At 39.6% G+C, this 6,056-nt stretch overlaps 1 long non-coding RNA gene across 1 annotated transcript in view; it reads left to right on the top strand.

Moving 5' to 3' along the window:
- Window positions 1–6,056, top strand: part of LOC145410202 (uncharacterized) — a 50,494-nt gene that overhangs the window by 40,574 nt on the left and 3,864 nt on the right. The gene's annotated exons all lie outside the window — the stretch shown is intronic.

Here is a 6,056-nt window from a genome sequence, read left to right as displayed (position 1 = left end):
AAAAATGAGGGTAAGAAAATGGTGTTAGTAGGGTTTATGGTGAGATAAATCAAGGTAACATTATGATACATTGTTATCAGGAGTGGGTTCAGCATTGTTATATCCCTTCAAGCCAATGTCATTTTAAAAATTATTGTTTAGGGGAGATTTAGAGGGTTACAGTGCTCCAGCTGAATTGAATTGAGCCTGGAAGGGTTCATATGAGGGATGCTTGGAGCTTCTTACTCACATAATTCCATAAAGGGACAAGTAAGGCAGGTCACCTTCACCTTAATTGTTGAGGCTGAGTAGCCTAGGACCAGGCTTCTATGCTTCTTATGGAGAAAAAATAAATAAAAAATAAATATAATAATATCTGTAATAATAATAATAAATTTTATATATATATATATATATATATATATATATACACACTGTACCAGCATATACATATATAGGGACTTTGATGGATGGATAATTTTTGTTTGTTTGTTTGTTTTAGTTTAGAATACTACAGTTTATACAGTACATAAGGGACACTGATGGATGGACAGACGGATAATTTTATTAAAACTGTTTTATTTGTTTTAGTTTAGAGTATACTCTATATATATAGGACTTTTGTGGATGGGCAGACTGATAATTTTTTAAAAACTTTGTTTTGTTTATTTTAGTTTAGAGCCCCGTAGTAGTAAAAGGATTGATGACTGTTGTGTATTCTGTTGGAGTTTGAAAATTCTCTTATAAACATTAGGCAGCATGAACAGGAAAGATGTCCTTATGCTGAAGAGGCTAAAAGGAGTCCAAACTTTTTCCCTCTGTTTTTGCTACTGCCAGGCTATTCAACTTAGTAATTTGAAGGGCTCATTAAAGCTATATATAACCCCTCCGGTTTGAAAATCTATCCAATGCTGAATATAATTGTTAGCAGATGGCAACAATATAATGAAAAAAGGGGGTAGTCAAACTCTTCTTTAACTGATTTTTCAACAGTAATGCTGTGCATTATTTATTTAGTTTTAATTTTGCAACCTTCGGATTGTTTGTGTTAGAAAGGACCCCTGTTAGTGATATGGTTAGTGAAGACTTTATCCAAACCCTGCATTTTTTGAGTCTATCCAAAGGTGCATAACAGTGCTTGAAGATACAAAGAAAATAATAAGATATATGTTATCAGATTGATGTGATCAATAATCATAATAATATTGAATAACTAGTTTCATTATACTTTATTTTACAGTCATCAATTACAAAGCATCGTTAATCGAGTGATGTTCATACAATAAAGAATTACCAAATATGCATTGCTACTTTTCATTCAGTATTTCTGTATGCTTCTTCCAAGAGGAAAACACATCCTTGCACCATGCAGTCCTTCAGTGCCGTGTGAAAAATGTAGGGGACCTGGGCTTGGGTACTCAGTCTAGACATATAGTGTGAGACTAACCAATTGCACTTCCCTGAGTGGCATTATGTGAGCAGTTAACTCCATCCATCCTATGGACTTGAACTCTTCTGGGCCACATCCAGCTGGAGTATCTTAACCCACTAGACCACCAGACATCCAGGGCAAAAAAAAAAACAGAATTCCATCCCTCCCTCCCCACTCGGCTTACCACAGGATAGCGTATTCAGGGTCAAGAGTTCCCCTACTGACCCACTGTGACTTCATATTCAGGGCATGTCTGTCACTTGCCTCCCGCATGTATCATTTCACAGAGAATCATCTGTGGACGGAGAAGGATAACAAGCCTTTCTCAGCTTAGGAATATTAGCCAGGAGAGAAAAATGAGAAATAAAAAAAGTGAAACATTTGGTGTTCACTGTCCTGGACAGTATGTATCCCCTTCACTGTGAGAAGTCCTTCCCAAACTCTCCATAAGCATTTAGGGGTAGCAAGAAAAAATATGGCAGAGGTGTTGTCATTATTGTTCCTGTTGTGGTGGTTGCAGCCTCAGGCTTATCTAGACATGAATCTAATGAACCGTAGTAAATCAGCCATTTTGGGTGCATTCTCCAAGAGGTCTTGCTGGGGTTGTTGAAGGATTGTCAGTGTTTTGTTAGTTTGGTGCATGTGGTGATTAAGTTTGTTGTGATATGGGAAGCTGCATTATTGTGAGGGAATAGTAGATCCTTTATGAGTTGTGTTGGTACTGAAGCAGGGAAGGATGATGAGCACACCATAGTATACGTAGGTGCACTCATGTTTCTCTGGGAAAGGTGGTTCTTGAAAGATCAGGAATAGAGGGGAGTTCATGAGTGATGTTATGTGGCCTGAGGTTTTGGATAGCCATAGGGCCTGTGTATGTATGGTATATGTTTGTGAAATGTGTTGGATGGAAGAGGAAGGATGTTGTCAAGACATTGCATGCAGTGTTGGGAAGTTATTCATTTTTTGTAATTTGTGGTGTAGTGTGGTGTGGTGCAGTTGAGTGGGTCAGATGGAGCTCGTGTTGAAGGAATGAATTCTGTACCTCTTATATTCACATGGTACTTGTTTGAGAGTTAATTTGTTCGTGATTCAAGTGGTTCATATTTGTGGTCATTGTACATTTTTTTTAATTGTTATTATTGAAGTTTGTTTTGTGTTTTTTAAGTTACTGTCTTTAGTGATTCCTTCTGTTGTTTAAAGGGAGTGATTGCCTTCAAGGCATCAACATTATAAGATGTCTGCATTGATGTTGTTTATGTGCTTAGAAAAGATTATGTGTACGTGTTCAAAGTATGCCCATGAATTTTGGGATGTATCTGCAGCGGAGGTGATTGGGTAAAGAGGAAAACTTGACCTGAAACATGTGAGATTCATGTCTGTCTGAAGTGAAGAGATTGAAGGGATTCATGAGGACTGCATGTATTATATTCTTGCCACCCCCAGACACTGTTGGATCGCTTGGAAAGAATATCTCATAGCAATTATTCTCCTTCTGTCAAGCCAGTGTTCTAGTGAATATAGATACTGTTCAGAGTTTCCTGCTGCAGATTAAATTTTGAAGTACTACTACGAAAATACTGTATTACTGGGTGATCAGCATAGCACATTTATACTGTTACTGAAAGAGGGAAAGTTGATAGGTTATGGGGGGGAAAGTTAAAAAGTGAAAATGAGGGAACTGAGTCCTGTGGGACACTCTTGGATAGTACAGTCTGGAACATTCATTTACCAGAATATTTGGGCCTTTCTTTCTGAAAGGAAGTAACCAGTCACATCTTGTCATTGTCTTTCTTGTTCATGTTTAAGATTTTGCATCTCAGGATGTGTCAAAAGCTTTGTTCATGTCTATTGTTACTACAGTTGTTCTTAATATGGACTGTTTCTTGTTGAAACCATCTGAGTTGAGTCAGCTTAGAAAGGCATGGGTGTTTGAGTGCTTGGATTGGAATCCATGTTGGGAATCAGGCAGAGGAGTATGGGGAGAGAAAGACGATGTTCTTTCCAATTAGCCTGCCACTGAGGTGGTTTGGCCATGTGGAGAGGATGGAGGGTGAAAGACTGACAAAGAGAGTGTATGTGAGTGAGGTGGAGGGGGGAAGAGGGAGGGGGAGGCCGAGGATGAGATGGAGGGATGGGGTGGAGAGGTATATGAGAGAGGGGGGTGTGAGTTGGGAGCAGGGCAGTGAAATGGCGGAGGACAGGGCGACTTGGAGGCGATTTGTTTGTGGCCACCCCAAACGGGATTGAGGCGTCTGGCAATAGATAGATAGATAGATAGATAGTTTTAGATAGTTACAGTGCAGCAAAACTGGATGGTTTTCTAGCAGGGGTAAAAGGACACTGTTTCCAGCCTGTTTTCAATGAGATATTTTTTCCCAGTGACCCTAAATTGTCTAGGGGTGGTAAAAATATATTACAGGCAGTCCTCACGACGTATCATGCCCACATCCATATTTGCTTTTTGGCTGGAGGAATGATATCCTATTCTTTAGTCTGTTCCTTTATCCAGGAAGCTAACATCTTCCTTTCCATTCCTCTCTGAACACTTCATACTTTATGCTTTGAGAACTTTGTAGGACTGCATTTCCAATTTGATTTAAAAGAGGAAGGACACCTTGATTATATAGCCATCTATTTTGACATATCAACAACATTCCTTATTCTCCATGTAGTTACTTAGTTTGCCAAAAATACTCCACCCCACTCCTAATTTTTCTTGATTTCATTGTCATGGACTGAGTCTGCCTAAACAGCCTGCCCTAGGTATATGTATTCCTTAGCACACTGCCGTTCGTCATTTTGTAGTTTTTATTAGAAGGGCCTGAATATGTCAAGCTTAATTTTTGTCTTCTTCATAATAAATTTTAAGCCTGCTTTCAAGCTTCCCCCATCACCATGGCTGTCATTTCATGTAAGTCTTCCTTTGATTCACCGAAAATGTGCCCTCAGCAAATTGAAGATTGTTCAGTCTCTCACAGTTTTAATGTTAATTTTCATCCCAGTCCATATTTCAGGAAACATCCACTACGCATCCTATGAATAACTGGTGAAATTGTGTACTGTACTTATTTATTTACAATGGCCCCAGCATGCTTGCATGTGTCAGCCTTGATCACCCAATGGCATCTCTTCATGCTGCTTGATCTCTAGCAGCCTCTATCTTCAGTTCTTTATCTCTGAGGTCACACAGTATGACCTCTTCCCAAATCTTTTTCAGTCTGCCTCTTCCAACTCTACCCTCAACATTCACACCTTCCCTCTGCACCCAAGTGTCATCCTCCATTTTCTCCACGTGCCCAAACCATCTCAGTCTACCCTTTCTCATCATAGTAGTATTGTGTACCCTTATCCTTCCTCACAACTCTTCATTCACAATCCTAACCCCTCAGTCCTATCACATCCAACTAATAATTTTTGTCTCCGTGTGTTTGAGCCTCTACCCCCTCTCATCATAGTAATGCTATATACTCCAGTCCTTCCTCACAACTCTTCATTCACAATCCTAACCCTCCCAGTCATGTCACATCCACATACCACAACATTCTGTATGATATTTGCACTGTAAGTCCTCACTTAAGTTCTTTTAATGTATGTAGGCCAAATGGTGCTTTCACTGAAAACTTTTGAGACATGTTTCTGGTTAGCAACTGATAAGTTAAACAGATAATATGACTTCCAAACAACTTTGGAATAAATTACCAGCAACTTTAAGTGAAAGAAAGGTTTATATTCATCAGTAACTTGACAACAAAAAACTTCAAATGAGACCTAAGTAGACCAATACTACTTAAAGTGATGATTAAATAAAACAATTTAGTATGAAATAGTGGCATCCATTGTTAACATCATTACAGTTGCAGATATAACATATGTTCTCTACATGACACACAAACATAACTGCAGTACACAGAATTTTGTTTGTGCACAGTTTTTCATTATGAACATCATTACAGTTGCTCATACAACAGTGTTCTTTACATGGCTCGCAAACAATAACTGCAGTACACTGAACTTTGTTTGTGCACTATATTTTTTCTTGATAGATTTTTCCCTTCAGTTTTGAGTATGGGGGGGGGGGGCATTTGTAAAAACAAGGGTAACAGCCATGTCGAAATAAAACCTTAAAATCCGGGGGCTGTGTTCTCAAAAGACTTACCGGTATGAGCAGTTAGCTTTCATAAGGTATGATTTTGCAGGAAGGACAAAGAAAGGAGAATGCAGACACTTCCCATGTCTCTTGTCCTGCTCATTAAAGAAGCACTCACTTAAAACAGGGCAGTGACCATAATCTTTGTAAATCGTGGCCCAGGATGGCCGTGAGAGTCCGAAAGTAGTTACTGTTGTTTTTGATGTGGCAACACCAGACTCATCTGGATGTGAACACAGTGGACTGTGGAAACCTGGCCATTACAGCCAAGTATTCCCCGAGACCTTTTGTTGAGGCAATTTTGAAGGTAAGGGGATGGGTCCATTATGATGTGGCAGGGGTAAACCAGCTCTGTTGTCAGGCCCTGCAGCTTATGTCACTGATTGCACTGCGCAGTTGACCCTCGTGCGGTGTGGTGCGATGAGGACCTGTCCCTTCTCCCCTTGGGGCTAAGATGCAAAGGAATGTGTGTGTGTGTGTGTGTGTGTGTGTGTGTGT

This window comes from Coenobita brevimanus, chromosome 84 (assembly GCF_032717465.1).
Source record: "Coenobita brevimanus isolate Jiangsu-jjx chromosome 84, ASM3271746v2, whole genome shotgun sequence".
In the NCBI taxonomy this organism is placed as follows: Eukaryota; Metazoa; Arthropoda; class Malacostraca; order Decapoda; family Coenobitidae; genus Coenobita; species Coenobita brevimanus.
The sequence above is the reverse complement of the archived record's forward strand: the minus strand, read 5'-3'. Positions and strand labels throughout refer to the sequence as shown.